Raw genomic sequence first — 16,990 nt, 5'->3', positions numbered from 1 at the left:
CGCCCTGTGGCCATTTTAAGTTGGGAGATTAAGTCCCCTTGAATCCTGAGGGTCCCTAGGGACAAAATAGCCCACTAGGTACGTCCAGTAAACGCCATTGCAGAGAGGTGTAAAAAGGGGCACGGCCTGCACCACCTCTCTGCAACGCAGCGCAGTGGCGCTTACTGGAAGCATCTGGTGGGCTAGTTGGCTCCCAGGGTCCCTCAAGATTGAAGGGGAATTATTTCCCCAACTTAAAACGCGCCACAGGGCGTGTTTGCACACGTTAACTCAGGCCCCGTCCCCTCCCTTCACCACTGTGTAAACACGCCCTGTGGCCATTTTAAGTTGGGAGATTAAGTCCCCTTGAATCCTGAGGGTCCCTAGGGACAAAATAGCCCACTAGGTACGTCCAGTAAACGCCATTGCAGAGAGGTGTAAAAAGGGGCACGGCCTGCACCACCTCTCTGCAACGCAGAGCAGTGGCGCTTACTGGAAGCACCTGGTGGGCTAGTTGGCCCCCAGGGTCCCTCAGGATTGAAAGGGAATTATTTCCCGAACTTAAAACGTGCCACAGGGCGTGTTTGCACACTTCACCTCAGGCCCCGTCCCCTCCCTGCTCCACTGTGTAAACGCGCCCTGTGGCCGTTCTACGTTGAGAGATTAAGTCCCCTTGAATCCTAAGGGTCCCTAGGGTCAAATTAGCGCACTAGGTTCCTCCAGTAAGCGCCACAGAGCTGCGTTGCATAGAGGTGTAAAAAGGGGCGTGGCCTCAGAACACCTGTCTGCAACGCAGCTCCCTGGCGCATACTGGAGATACCTCTTGGGCTAGTTGGCCCTCAGGGACCCTCAGTATTGAAGGGGAATTAATTCCCCAACTTACAAATGGCCAGGGGGCGCATTTGCAGAGTGCTGCAAGGAGGGGGCGTGGCCTCTGGCGCGATGCCGGTCTTTTATTTATTTTTTAAGAAGGAGGGCTGTGTGGCCCACCTTCTTTTTCTAATTTATTGGCCCTGGGGACCCCATCCCCCAGGGCCTGCACCCTAATTTGTTTTGTTGAAAAAAATTAATTTGGAAGGGGGCCGCGTGGCCCCCCTCCCAAGGCCTTAATCGGCCATGGGGACCCCATCCCCCGGGGACGGCCTTTGTTTTTTATTATTTAAAAAATATATATATTTATAGAAACACCTAGGACACGCTGGACAAACCGTATGTACCTATCACCATGACGATATTCATTAAAAGGCGACTATGCATACAATGAATCCACGTGGAATGTATTTACACCGCTAGTGAAGCTCTGACGTGTCCGACGCCCTACCGTGCCTAATCCCGGCGCCCCCGCCGGTGGGTACTATTCAAGTAGACACCCTTGTTGTTTATTTATACAAACATGGGTAGCTATTGACGGGCACATTTAATACACACGCACACCAAGCCATTCAAAGGGGATTCGACAAAAATTCAACCAAACTATGCAAGAAACCCCCCTCACGGTTAATAAAACACACATCCACCACGGGATGTGTAATAAATTTTATTTTACTCTCTGGAAAGGAGACGAACCTCACTTGAGAGTCACAGCGTGCTCCTGGCTGAGCCCAATGCTGTGTTACACCCACCAGTGCCCGCCGAGTGCCACACACCTCTGTGTTGTATTCCACCAGCTAGTGCGTATGCTATGACACTCTCTAGCCCATGTGCACTGTAACACCACCCCGTGAATATGTCATGCCACACTTGCCTTTGCACGGGTTATATTGCCCCATCTAACGTGCCTTCCTCGATGCCTATGTTATAACGCACCACGCTATGCCATACATATTACAATCTGGGATCCATATCTTTGTCACAGTGCACATGCAACGTTACATTCCCCAGCACATATTTTATATTACAACTTTAGAGACTAGTTAGGTTACACAACACTGCCCTGTGCATATTACACTCCAAGGCGCATATCGCATAGCATGCACTAGTGCCTGTGCTATCTCGTGGTCTCCAATGAATCTGTCACTGCGCACAATGTATTGCATACTATATTTCAAGCCCCGGTTCATCTTATATCTCACTTTTTGGTGCATAGTTTATACCATATACTATATCTAGTTTTCATTTTCAATCGTGCTCTCAGGACTATGTCCTATATAACACTGCGTCCACCTACCCTTTTCACGGCATTACATTTTGTGATGGGGGTGGAGGGTCAGGGGGTGTTTCTGCCAAGTGAGCCCGGAGTCACAGTCACAAACGTCCTCTTCTTTCTGAATAAAAGTGAGATTATGCTGCATACTTGTTCATAAGTAGTTCGCACAGACACACATTTTAAAAACAATAAAGTTCCTAATACCCACCTTCTCTGAACAGTTAGCTTGCTGCCTCATCCACCTCCTCCCTATCCTCTGTTGTCTGAATCCATGGACTAGCCTCCTCCCTCCTGCCATGCATGGTCTGATGTGCTGCCACTGCCCTCCATTTAGCATGATGTACCAGTGCACTCCTCCTGCCCTCCATTGCCCAATTCTATGGCCAATTATTGAACTCCTGCTTAGCCACTGTGCTTAGCTTGCTGCCCCTATTCTCATTCCCCCTGCTCTACGATGTCTTTGTGCATGCCCCTGCTCCATCCTTTTTGCCCACCATGTTCCATGGACCTGCCACTCCGATCTACTCTGAGTTTTCTGTTGAGCTGCCACTCCCCTCCCACCTGCCTAGCATTGTCAGATGACTGTAACCTGTCCCTCCCACCTTCACCCTCCCTGTCCACATGCCATACCCCTATCCCCTTCTTCCTGTCCTCCATGGTCCATTTTACTGCCACACCCTTCTGCCCTCCCTGGTCTGTTGTGCTGCAACTGCTCCTCCTGCCTGCCCCGCGCGGTCTGTTCTGAGGTCCCTTCCCCTGAACTCTCTTGTCTGTGCCCAGGTCTTAACCCTCCCTTCTATCCTCCATGGTCATTTGTGCATGCCCCTGCACCCTCCTTCTTGCCCATCATAGCCATTGTGCTGCCACTAACCCTCCCGCTTGCCATGCATGGTCTTCTGTGCTGCGATGGCCCCTCCCACCTTCCCTGTGTGGTCAGCTAGCTGCCCCTGACCCCCTCCCACCTTCCCTCCATGGTATGTGTGTATGCCATCATAGTCTCACTGTTGCTCTCCATGGTGTGTCTTGTTTCCAGTGCCCATCCTGCCTGACCTCCATGGTCATCTTGCTGCTCCTGCCCTGCCCCCTTGCCCCCAGCCCTCTGTTTCCCTGTGCAGACCTCTATCCCTCCCTCCTGGCTTGTCTGTTCCATTGTAATGCCCCTGATCCGTCCCTCCTGCCCTTTATGGTCTGTTATGCTGCAGCTTTCTCTTCTGTCTGTCCATTATGGTCAGCTAGCTACCATTGCCTCTTTCCCCTCTGTTCTCTGTTGTCCATGTGCATGGTCCTGTCCCCTCCCTATTGCTTTCTATGGATTGTTGTGCTGCACTCCCGTCCCACATGCTCTGTGTGGTGTATTGTGCTGCTGCAAACCCTGATGCCTGCCCTGTAGGGTCAGTTTGGTGCACCTCTCCATGTCCCTCCTGTCCTCTGTTATCCGAGTCCATGTCCCTACCCCAATCCCTCCTCCCTACCATGATCCAATGTATCATACTTGCGAACATTTTGAACTTGGTAAGAGGGAGATTTCGAAAAAAAACGGGATATTGATTTTCCCCTTTGAGTTACATTGAAAAAGAGGAGATTGTAGAGAGGAGACAGATCAAATAAAGCCCATTTGAGCTTAAAAACATTGGACGTTTCCTGGCTGAAACGGGTCTGTTGGCATGTATGGTTGTACTACCACTGCCTCTTCCTTCTGCCCACAAAGGTCTATTATATTGCCACAGCCTCTCTTGCCAGTTCTGTATTGTTGGTTTGTTGCCCCTGCCCCCCTTTTCACTGCCCTCCATAGTCTGTTGTGCTGCCACTGCCCTTTCTGCCTGCCCAGTGTGGTCAAATTGTTGCCTCTGCACTCTCCTACCTGCCTTCAATTTTCAGAGTCCGTGCCCCTGGCCTCTGCCTGTCAACAGTATCCCAATGAACAACTAGATGGCTAACATTCTATATTTATTACAAAAGTGTGGAACGCCTGACGTCATCTTGATGTTATCAAAACTGTAATACCTAGAGCATTTCCTTTAGAAATTACATATATGAGAGGGTCTTATTTGCATCAAAATTATGGTTAGTGCTCTAAAAAACTCAAATGAGGACATATTTTCTGAGGTTTCAAATAGCGACAAAGAACTTTTAAATTATTTGTAATCTTTATGTTTTTTTATCCAGTTGACCACTTGATTAAATGTTGCACTTAGGGGAGAGGATGTGGTGTTACTTCCAGAGATGCAGACTTTGCAACTGGGGAACCAGGTTGGAGTTTCTGCTTCAGCTCAACATTCTGTGATTCTGGTCAAATCACTTAATCTCCCCATGTCTACAACCAAAATGAATTTGGTCTTGTGTGATGTAACCAATGCTCATGTAAAGCACTCCAATACCTGACAAGTCTGACAAGTCTGCACTATATAAAACTGCAAATACACATAAAATAAGTGTTTTGCACACTTCTGTCATTGGGCTACATGTGGGCTACATCTGGGTGATATTTGTGCTGCATTTGGGCTCTTTTGTCTCTGGTGGACATCTTGGGAGATTTATTTGTTATGAAGTTTCCAAATTTCCTCATTTACTGCAGTCTCCTCAGTAGGAAATGCTTTCAGTTTTTTACTTTGATTCCATCAAGAAGGTATTCAGATGTGTCCCACATTTGCCATAAATTCTGAATGTTAGCACTCTAGTTGCTCATTAGATCACTGTAGTAAAGCTACTGCTCACCAGGGAAGTCTGCTGCTGGTATTCAAAGTGCATGTTTCAGTCTGCATGTCAGACTTTTTTTTTTATGAAATATAAGAGGATTTGAGAAGTCAAAATGTGCCCTAATTTTTCTTTCTGCAGCACTAATCAATTTCTATGGCAAAATGAACCCCCTCATTTTGTTCCTTTGCAAATTAAATGTTTTAAGTGTTACCACTTTGTTCCAATCAAGATGGCTTCAGGTGTGCAATACGTTTGTCATATGTAGGACTGTTAGCGCTGCAGTAGAACACAAAGGAATCAACAGACAGTCTCTGCCCTTGTTGGATGTACATGTTTTACTGAGAATGTCAGACTTCATTCTCACATGACTGAGAAAGATAATGTGAATTTACAGACAATATGCTCTCAGTTTAGCTTATAGATCTCATCCTGTGTGGGAAAAGCATGAGAAAATAGTTCTCTCAAACATGATTCATGATATCACCGCAGAAGGCTTTTTCACATGGTAAAATCACCTTAGAACACACCACAATTCCTAAAATGAGTATGGTACCATCAACAAATGATTTATAATGTAACTAAAGTCTTAAAACCTTCTATTAACTGCAATGCTTTTTAAATGAGGTGCTATCATGTATATTGGTCCCAAGATGGCTGCCAACACTTCTTGGATGAAGTACTGACAGCCAATCAGATCTCACGATGAGATGTGTGGTTAGGCTCCGCCCAGATATATCTATCCTTTTAACTCTAATTTTCTCAGGAACTACTGAACGGATTTACACCATTTAAGCAAAAGGCACGAGTCTGAACTGAGGACTACCGCTCTGCCAAATTTGGTGTAATTCCATTCAGCAGTTCGGGCTGTAGCTGCGTCAACAGGTCCTATGGGAAAATGCATGGGGAAAATGCGTTTTGGGACCCCCATTTTTTCTCGGCCCCCGCTTGACGAATCACTGTGAAATTTTCAGGATGAGAGCGGACCGGAGCTGGCCAAAAGTTTGGAAAATTTCACGAAGATTCGTCAATCGGCGCCAACGTTATTCCAAATAGAATGTTACGAATTTCCTATGGAAAATAGGTCCTAACTATAAACTACCTACTGGCGACTGCCAGTAGGTAATACGTTTATACAAAGCAATACACATATGTAGGTACATAATAAATGCTTATATACAGAGGGATACGCTATATATTTATGTTTTCGTATGGTGGTTATGTGGGGAAGAGCAAATTCTTGAGTAGTTTTCTTAAGATAAGGTGGTGATCTGTGGATCTTATGTTCGGGGGTAAAGAGTTCCATAGTTTGGCTGCTTGAACAGAGAAGGATGTGCCACCCATGTTTTTTTTCTTGTGCGTTGGGATTTTGTGGCGAGGTGCCACTCTAGAGCGGAGGTTCCTTTGTTGAATGTATTTGGTTATTTTATTCCTGATGAAGAGCGGTCCTGTTCCATGTATCGCTTTGGCGGTGATACAAAGCAGCTTGAACGAAAATCTTCTGCAACCAGTAAGTAATGCAGGGCTTTCAAGGCAGGGGAGATGTCGGCTTACGGATTTATATATAAGAGGAGTCTGGCAGCAGAGTTCAGAATACGTGGGAGTCTTTTCATAGTCATTAAAGGGGATCGGTGGTAGAGGCTAGTGGCGTAATCAAATTTGGACAGAATAAGAGAGATGGTAGCCTGGACCTTGTGTGGAAATCTCAGATGGGAGAAGATTCATCGCATAGTTTTTATAGTAACTAATATTGATCTTGCTAGTTTGTGCACTTGGGTATTCATTGATAGCTTAGAGTCCCTGTTCATTTCGAGGTTTCTAACTTCCTTCGATACTTTAGGCGGTGTTCCCAGTTCATCAGGCCAGGAGACGAGTGGGTCATGATTTTTTCAACTGTCACACGTGAGTATTTCCGTTTTAAAAGCATTCAATTTGAGATGTCTCCACTTCATCCATTGATCCACGGCTCTGAGGCAACTGAAAATTGGTGCGTTTCCCATGTCGTTGGGGCATTGCAGCTGAAGGAGTATTTGCACGTCAGCAACATAGTTATAGCACGTTGAGGTGAAATTGATTGATAACTGCTGATAATGACTTCATGTAGATGTTGAAAAGCATGGGCGAGATGATAGAGCCTTGATTGACCCTTGCTTTTATGAAGTACGGTTTGGATGGGAAAGGAGGGGTATGGATGACATTAGTTCTGTTGTGAAGGTAGGATGTGATCCAGTCTAGAGCAGTTCCCTCTATGCCGGCTTCGTAAAGTCTTTGTATCAGAGTGTCATGGTCAACCGTGCCAAAGGCAGCCAAGAGGTCCAAGAAAGGTAGCACTGCAACCCCTTTGCGGTCAACTGCGTTCTTCAGATCATCCCAGATGACAATGACGACAGATTCTGTGCCTCTTCCTGGATGGAATCCCATTTGGAAATCTGAAAGTATGGCACTATCTTCAATAAATTATGACATCTGGGCGAATGCTGCTCTTTCTATCAATTTGCCCAGGAAAGGTCCATATGTAATCGGTCTGTAGTTGTTGGGGTTCAGTAATGGGCATACGTATTACTTTTTGAGTTCTTCTGGAAATATTCCAGTAGCTAAGGAATTGTTGATGATTCTTCTACCTGGTGTAGCAGCAAAGGTTGTTAAAATAATGGTCTTGTAGGTTTGTGGTGGACTGCTTGCTTTGACCAAGTCCATAAATTAATTGTGTGAAACTTGTCGGAAGGAACGGAGAGGCTGGGTTATAGTATTCTTAATGTTGATTTGAGAAAGGGTCGGTGCTGGTGCTTTGTCTCAAATGTGAGTCCATTGTGTCTGCTTTGGCAGTGTAATGATTTGCCATTTTGTCTGTGAAATCTTGAGTAATGGGATCAACTCCTTTTAGGGAATTTGGTTTACTACATTCAGTGAGAATTTGATAGAATTCTTGATTTGCACATTTAACATTTTGAATTCTGTCTGAATAGTACCTTTTCTGAGCTTTTTTGATAGCTGACTTGTATAATCGGTTACGTTTCTGCAGGCGAAGTTTGTCTTGATTGGTGTTTGTTTTGAGCCAGGCACGTTGCGGCTTTCTGATTTGTTGTTTTATCTTTTAGCTCTATATTTCTCCTGTTTTATTTTGTTCTGTTGTTTCTTTTTTGGTGGTATTAGGATATCAAAAGCTTTCTGTAGCCACTCATAGTTTAACAGAATTTATTGCATCTAGATCTGTGCTGGATGTTAGTTGTGTTTCAAGGTATTCCAAAATGAGTTTGTTCCACTGTCAATAGGTGGAAGCACACAAGGGTTTTTTTTAGGTGTGTCAGTGTGTTGTTTTATGTTGGAAAGCAAGCAAGTGGTCTGACCATGTGACTTGAGTCATTGTTTGAAAGGTAACTAGTTCTGTAGTTGCAAAAATGCATCTAGGATGTGTTCAGCGATGTGTGTAGGTTTGTGGACGATCTGATGCAGGTTCAGTGCGTCTAGGCCAGTGATTATTGTTTTCGGATGGAATTTGTCAAACCAAATTTTGATGTCACCCAGAATGCATAGGTTGGAATGTAGTGTTATCAGGTTTGAAACCATGTCTAGAAGTGTGTCTGGGAATGTTGCATTGCTAGGTGGAGGTCTGTAAAGGAACAGGAAGTTACAGGAGGAAGAAGGAATCTGATTGCATCTGGTGAAAAAGGCTTCACAACTTTGTATGGAGACGTCGTCAGCTTTAGTGATATGTAATGTTTGCCTGAACACAATAGCTAGGCCAACTCCTCTTTTGCCTTTACAATTTACTGTGATAGTTAGACTGGAGCCATATCATCTCCGGACCATGACTCAGTTATGAAAAGTATGTCAGGTTTTGTGTCAGTGAGAAGGTCATAGATGTGATGTTTGTTTTTAGAGAGCTACTGAGCATTTATTAGAAGACAGTTTAGAGAAAGTGCTTTGGCGATAGTGTGACTTTGTTTTGTAGAAGAGTGAGCAGTATTTTGTGGACTTGTGGCAGGTGTGTCCTCAGCGTATTAGCTGTATGAGGATGGCCATTGTGTAGCTGTTCTGTATCGTGTTCCTCAGCCAGCAGGCTTAGAAGGCATTTTGATGGGTCTGCGTGTGTAGGTGGTGGCGACAGTGTTTGAAAGTGAGCGGGTGAGCTGTGTTGTTTTTGTAGTGTGACCTTGTTGTGCAGTAGACATGGGGAAGCAAAGTTGTGAGGAGTGGCATGCTACTTATTTTGTTTATGTCTGTTTAGGGCGGAGGGTGTAGGAGTTCAGGGTGGTGGTGCCGCATGTGGGTTATGCAGTAGGGTTCTAAACTGTCCAATGAATGCGAGGCGGTTAACAAAGTGTTGCTGTATATGTGTTAGGTGTGGTGGAAGACAGAAAGCTGGAGATTGTTCATTTGTGTAGTTTGAAAGGTGGGTGAATGTTTGTAGTTTGTGATGGAAAGTATTATGAGGTGTCGTGCGGGAGAAATGTTGTTGTGCTGATGTCTGTTATGTTTGGTTTTTGAGGAGTAGTGAAGGAGGAGCTGATGTAATTGTTTTCTAAAAAGTATTTGTTTGTAGAGTATTGCTTGTGAGTGTAAGTTGTAAGGTAAAGGGGGTGGTAATGTATTTGTGAGTAGAGTGTACATGGTGTGTAAGAGGGTATGACCTAGAAGTAAAAGTGTGTTAGATTTGATTGCTGCAAGAGGTAATATGTGTGGGGTAGTGAAGTGTAAGTGTTGTGCGGTTGTGTAATTGTGGTAGAAAGAAGAGGAGGGTGTTTGTGGCTGAAAAGATGGAAGGATAAGCATAGGTTTCATGGTGACAGAAAGGGGGCTGTTAGGAGCAATTATAGTAGGGAGTGTGTGTCTGGATGGAATATAGTTAAGTATGGTGTGGAATTTGGTTGTGTGAGTGATGAGTGGATTGGTTAGTGGTATAGGCTAGAGTTGAGTATTGTTTGTAAGTGATGGTATAAATGTATGGGAGCTGGGATAGAAGTGTGTACATATGTGGTTTCTGGGTGCTGACACATTGAAATTTGTCTTGGGTTAGTTTGTAGTAAATGAGTAGAGTACATGTGCTGTGAGTGTGTTAATATGGTTGTGAATAGGGTAGGGTGGGTGCTGGTGTATGTAATATTGGGCAGCATTTATGGCCCTAGTACCGACCAGTCTCAGGCAGCTGCCCTTGTCCTCTCCGCCCTTAGGATTGACACCTGGGCTGAGACACCCTGAATCCTGGCCTTAAATAGTCCTAGTAATCGGGTGACCCCTTCAGCCAATGGGAACCCTAGCTCTAACCAATCACAACACTAGCCCTAAGCCCTAGAATCAGTAGGACACCGGCCTCTAATAGCCAATCACAGCCCTAGTCCTAGCAGACAATCGTCCAATAGAAACCCTAGCCTCACTCCTAATCCCAACCCTAGTCCCAGCAGCCAATCATGCAGGAAACCCTAAGCCCTATGTCCAATAGAAACCCTAACCCAAGGAACCAATTAGAAACCCTAAAACATGTCCACCAATCAAATCACTAACCCCAAGCCCCACATCCAATAGAAATCACTGACCGAGGAACCAATCAGCACCCTCATATACTCAACCAATGAGAACACTAACCCTAATCCAATAGAAACACCAGATACGGCCACCAATCAGTGCACACATATAGCATCCAATTGCAGACTATATAATGTGCCTGCGACCTCAGACAATGTTTGCCGGGCAGCTGCTCCTGAGCTTAGAATCTTCTAGGAGACAGACAGGCTAAACCAATATCGTGGCATTCTGCAGGTAATGGCCTAAAAACGTTGCCCTCCTACAATACTGCTTTTCCAACACTTACACTTACTCTCCTAGCCAAATTAACGAGTGTTACAATCCCTTTCCAAACACTGCTTAAACAACTAACAGCAGATGAATACAGTCTCAAAGCACCCTCTGTTCTGTCTCTGATGTATAATATCTCTATTTCCACTTGCTTGGACATAATGGTGCTCAAGGAAAATCATATATTGACTGGATCGCACTTTGGGCATCAAACAAATGATTATTTAGTCATTGTTCTCTCTCCAAATATTGACAACATCTATGGTAGCAATATTCTGCATCCGCTTGACCTCTTTACTAAAAGACCTGTATCATAAGAGATTTCTTCGATAGGTAGGATTAACTGTATCAAAATAAATTTTAAACCCAGACTGTTATATGCAGCGAGAATCCTTCCTCTTTAATAACCCTCAGAGTTTCTGAAACTGATCCAAAGAAAGGTTTGGAAACTATCTGGAACAAGACTCCTCTTGTTGCTAATTCTATCTGCTCAATACACCCTAGGAGGGTGGTCTTGGCTTTTCAGATGGTGACAAATATTGCATGGCGGCAGAAAGAAAGTCGGCACTAGATTGGTTTTCATTAGGTCAACACAGACCCTGGAACAAACTGGAAATGGGGAAAATGGAGAATACCCTTGAAAGATCTTCTGTGGATGCCACAAAGAGCCCTAATAAATTATACGTCTTAGTTTTGTCCAATAAAATCATGCTTGCTTAGTGAGATAAAGCCAACAGAACATGTTAGCTGACAACCTTTCCTTCTCACCTGACACAATTTGCAGAGAATCTGGACTTCCAACCAAGAATTTTGGACAAATAATTTCATAAGTAGACTAACAACTGCCTTCACCCCCCACCGACACCCCCTCTCCTATGGCATTTCACACAAAAATGGTTCTCTGAAAGGTAGAGAATAACGCTAAGCTTGAGTTGGAAATGAAAGCTGAATATAAACTCACCGACTCTTACATTTTGCATATCAGGAAAGGGTGAAACTAAGGTAGTTAGAGAAAGCACATGAATGGAAGACTTGCTCTCTAAAGGGGTTACGACCCGAGCCATCTCTAATATGTATAGGTTGCTTGAAGCTGAAAGTAACACTCGAGAAAACATATATAGGAGTTGATGGGAAGAAGACCTACAGGTTAACATCCCTGAGATTTCTTAGAATTCTACACTCTGTGGCTAAATTGTCTATCAGAACACAATACAAAGAGAGTGTTTACAAAGTTATGATGAGATTGTATCCAATGCCTGTGATTCTGAAGGCCATATTCACCGGGTCAAACGCATGGCCTGTGGCAAGGGCGCTGAAACATGGGTATGTACTATCATATGTGCTTGTCCTGCAATCAGATTAAAATATTCTTCACAGCGGCCCAGTTTCATATTATAGAAATTACAGGCACTGAGCTACCATCAGCGCCACTGGTTGTGTTGATGGGGAATGCAGGTGAGGGAATACAACACCTGCTCTCATCGGCAAGCTAATTTCTCAGCTACTTCCAGCTGTCAGATTGAGGACTGCTCAGATATATAAGGCACCCAATCTCCTGAATATAGGACTATGATGGCTGAAAGTCTAGTATATGTATGCTATACAAAGGTTGGAAACGACAGAGAGACTACAATGATTCAAAACATTTCGTCTCCCTCCTACATCAGGCCTTGAGAAATCTACTTGCCCACTCGCTATGGCAAAGGTTGGCAACGACAGAGAGACTACAATGATTCCAAACGTTTCGTCTCCCTCCTACATCAGGCCTTGAGAAATCTACTTACCCACTCGCTATGGTAAGTCAGATTTTATCAGGGGGAACTATTTTTAGGGCATGCTGGCCTTGTCTGGCAATGGAGCTCGGCTGGCAAAGAATAGACGTACTGTTCATTCAGAAATTGAATGAGCAATAAAGATGGTTTTAAATCTTGTTTTTATCTTTTCACACTGGTATGCCTTTCAAGATAGACATCAAATATCAGCTCAGGTAGTTTTACAAAATCCTGGAGATGGGTGGTTACAAAAGCCTCTAACTTTGCAGTTAGAGAAAGAAAAGTGATGTGAACTGTCCGACAATCGTGCTTGTGTGCATGCAGTGAAATAAAAGGCTGTCCATTTTTTTTTTAACACATTGTAAACAAACTGTACAAATATTCCAAAATATATTTCAGTAATTAGGAGAGCACTTTTTATGTAATTCTGAAGTGTGATGAAAACAAATATTTTAACAATATCAAAATAATTCAGAACACTTTACTTGGTTATGTGCAAATGTTAAATATTTGCTAAAACCCAATTCCCACACTTTATCGTTTGTACGCAATATAGTTTTATCAGTAAAACTGTGTTTCAGTGGGAAGGTTTGTGGCCATTTCAATGGAAATGTGCTGTCTGTAAATGACAGTGTGCTACCACATCATGCTTTAGTACTTATTTATTAAAAATTCGAGTTTTTAAACATGAACTGAGAACAATTCCTCCCTTCGCCCTGATAATGCTATTAGTGAACTAAGAGGCAAGTCAGCTCATGATTACCATATACATGGAGCGAAACTTTAGTCTATTAAATCAAACAAGAGTTTTTGTACAGCAGACAAGCTGAACTCACATATTTGAAGGTGCTCTCATCTGAGATAGTGAAGAAAAAGGAAACTCTGTGAAATAAAATATTTATGGGTCAAGCACATTACAGTTAGCTTGATCAGTTTATTCAAGTCATTAGACATGCAGGTCTGGTAACATTTTTATAATTTTTCGAGGCCTGCGCTTAACTCTTGATAAGAATATGGACCCTGAGAATTGATAGTTAGATTGCAAGTGTGGCATCCCTGGCCTGTTTCCCCTTTGAAATTAGTATTTTTTCTGGGGATGCTGCTGAGAGTCTCCATATGAGCGTGTCCATGCTGTCTCCCCCTTTCTCCTTCCTTTCTCCATACTTCTCGTCGTTAGATGTTGTCAGGCTACTGAGAACACTGCCTCACATTCTATCTAAATAGGCTTTCAGTGTCATTAATAAACTTATGTGCTCTTAGTGGCTACTTTATAAATTGTATTCCTCCTGGTAAGACTTTACATACATTGTTTTAAAGAAACAGCTGTGGAAGTGTGATGAATTGTGGTTTATGAAACAGGTGCTTAAATGCCCAGAATTGTGTAGATAATGTGTGCGTTTTTTTTGTTTGTTCGGGGGGAGGAAGTGTCAGAGCTCTGAAAATGCTCTCAAAGCGGGCGGGGGGAAGAAGGGGCTGATAGGTAGCCTGGAAAATATGTATGGTGTTAAACAGGTGAAATCTAGGAAGGGGTGGAATAAGACAACTGGTTAGCGTATTTCTTGTTCTGAAGGCATACAAATGAATATGATAGTGTATTGAGTATTTAATAGGATAGTGTACTGAGTATTAATCACAAGATGATAAAAATACTGGGAGAAGAAAAGCAAGTTAAAACTAAAATTAGTCATAATGAAGTACGTAGATGTCGCAATGTTTACATTAGAAGCAAATAAATACGTTGCTGCGTTTACCATTTGTGACAGGCAGAACATATCTGTAGGAATCGAGGAGGTTCAAATAACAAAATGAGTAGGATGATTAAATGAACACGTTCCAAGTGGAGGGGCACACAATACTTGGGTAGGCTTATCTGGAACGTGCATACATATTTTAGCAAGTGCTAATGGTAACTTGTGTAAAATAAAATGTGATACAATTTTCTGATGGTTTACAATAGCTGAAGCACTGCAAGTAAGGAATGTTTTAAATTGTACTGGGGTAGAAGTACCTGAAAGGTGCATAATAGAGCAACATATTTAAGGGCCAGCAAAATACCAGAGCGAGAATAGAGCTGGAGGGATAGAGTTCACAATATTTTTGGTGAGGACTGAAAATGGCAAGAAATGTTACATATTATACCTTGACAACTCCAAGTGCATCATAGAAAGGCATTGCTGAGATAACCTAAGGTACATGCAGGGCCACTGGAAATATGTAGCAGGATAGGGCCAAATTACATGGCAAGGTTGAGTAAAACAAGCGGCAAAAAAGGCAAATTATTCGGTATAATGCAGCACATTTTAGTATAGTATTACTTCATTATTCCATCATTTTTAAACTTGGTAATACTGTCTGGGCAATGGCAGCACCTCAGTAGTACCAGTTAAACATCCAAATATAGCAGTAAGCAAAAGAAAGGTGACCAGTCCAGCTTTGCAAAGGGCCTTCCACTTCCAGGCAACACGTATCACTGCTTTTTCAGTAACTTTCGAACAGTTTGAGCTAGAAACAAGTTCTTATTTTGGGGGTGAAATCTGCAGATGATGGATTATGTAGCAATTCTGTAATTATGCGAAATAGCCGTGGCCGCACAATCACATGATTCCAGTGGCCCTGGGTACATGCACATTTGACTGAAAGGGATGGGGTTGTTACATTTGACTGGAAGGGGGGTGTTACTCAGGGGGACAGACATGTATTTCCATATGTTTTTTAAATGTTTGATACAAAAACCACAGAATGTCGTAGTTGCGTAACTCTTTCTTTCCCTTGTCCCTCCCGTCGTCCTAGAGCCCTCATCTTAAAGCTTTGAGATCTTCAAGGCTACTGGTCATTGTGAACACAATGTGGTAAAAATGTCCTAGTGGCTGAAATATCTTAAGAACGGTGAGTAAGAAATGTTTTAAAAGTACTGAGGTAGGACCTGAAAAGCGCACAACAGGAGCGATATGATTAAACGGCCAGCAAAACACCAAAAAGAGAATGGAGCTGGGGGCATAGAGTTCTCAATATTTTGGATGCGGGGTGAAAATGACAAGAAATATTTACATATTATACCTTGAAAACTCTTGAGTGCATCACAGAAAAAAAAACACTGCAGAGTGAACCGGAGGTGTACCTACATTTATTGACAGCTGGGGCGATTGGGTAATTTAACGGGTGACAATGTATTTACATATCTTTCAGAGGGCTGCTACAAATACCAGAAAATTCCTCTGTCGACCTAAAGCCCTTGCCTCAAATCCTTGAGACCTCTTGGCCCTAGCTCCACCCACCTGTCACCTTCTCTTCCTCTTACTGCGTGTTAGCTTTCCTGGCCCAGTCTCTACTAACCCAACCAGCCTTGTTTTATCTGTTACCTAGGTTCCACCCTTGCTACACTGGCCTCCTCCTACTTGTTTTGCTACACTTAACTGAAACCCCCGATTACCCACTCAGCTGGTAAGCAGGCCGCGGCCCGCTTGGCCCGATGTCACTCCTACGCTTCTCCTTTGAAACCTTCCTGAAGCCCTGTATAAGACTGCCGCGTAAACCTTACCAGCTCTCCCGGGGGTGTCACAGGCCGCCGCTTCCCCCGGGCATCTCTTCCCCGGGAAGTGCCTCCGTTTCAGTCTCTGCTGGAGAAGTCCGCGAGCCAGCGACATTCCAGCTAGAGCGCCGCCGCGTCGCATGGCATGCTGGGACCGATCAAGAAGCGGCGGAGGACTTAACACTACCTCTACGATAGGGTAGCGTCTAGTTGACATTAGAGGAATAACCATTTGTCGTCCCTAGCTACCACGACCGTCACGTGACACACTGAGATCTTTAAACTCTTTGTCAGCATGGACTTCTTTCGGTCCGAGCGGGTCCTCCAGGTGGCCACTCCGCAGGTCTTTTGATACCAGCGGGGCCGCTAGCGGTGCCAGGCACTGCGCGCTCGGTCTTCAGGCATCGAACGACCACAGCAGAGTCTTCGGCCATCTGCCCAGGCACAGGCACACAGCGGGCGTGCATCCGCAGCACGTCCTTGCCTATCGCTGCGCGGTAGGCAGCAAAACCGGATGGTGTGGGGAACGACACCACAGACCTGCTGCCTCACAGTGCTGGATTCGAAAGAACTTTACTCCGGGAACCCGTACGTTTGGGGTCAAAGAGTGGCAACAAAAACACGGCGTAGTTGGTCATGCAAAGCAGCCGAAGAGTGAAATTTATTTTTATTTTCTTAACTCTGTCATAAATAATTGGCAACCAGTAGAAACATTGATAGTAAATCTGCTCTGGTTTAATTGGTTGCAAAGGCTGCATTGTAAAATATCTTATCAGGTTAAGACACCTGCTGAAGAGCGCTTTGTGTTCCACTAAATCCCAGGGAGTAATAATATTTGTAAGATAACTCTGGTGGTTAATGCGCTTGCTAGAATGATCTGCTTTTTGTCTGACCACAGTTGTGACATAAAGTAGCATTGAGGGTTAATGTGTCTCTTGTAAAGCATATCGTGTAACATGCAGATGACAGATTTTTTTATTTGCATATAGTGTAACATGCAGATTACAGTTTTTTAGGTCTCGCCTATTCTATCCTGCAGGGATGGATAGGCGAGATTATAGTAAGCAGTCCGAAAAG

The 16,990-nt window shown here is 43.9% G+C and overlaps 1 protein-coding gene across 1 annotated transcript in view; it reads right to left on the bottom strand.

Annotated features, from left to right (window-relative positions):
• The window catches only part of ZNF148 (zinc finger protein 148), a 223,089-nt gene extending 206,968 nt beyond the window's left edge, over nucleotides 1-16,121 (bottom strand). Inside the window, exon 1 of the mRNA XM_085647508.1 lies at nucleotides 15,923-16,121. The gene's annotated coding sequence lies outside the window, so the exon portion shown is untranslated. The remainder of the gene's footprint in view (nucleotides 1-15,922) is intronic.
• Between the last annotated feature and the right edge of the window lie 869 nt (nucleotides 16,122-16,990).

This window comes from Triturus cristatus, chromosome 3_2 (assembly GCF_964204655.1).
Source record: "Triturus cristatus chromosome 3_2, aTriCri1.1, whole genome shotgun sequence".
In the NCBI taxonomy this organism is placed as follows: domain Eukaryota; kingdom Metazoa; phylum Chordata; class Amphibia; order Caudata; family Salamandridae; genus Triturus; species Triturus cristatus.
The sequence above is the reverse complement of the archived record's forward strand: the minus strand, read 5'-3'. Positions and strand labels throughout refer to the sequence as shown.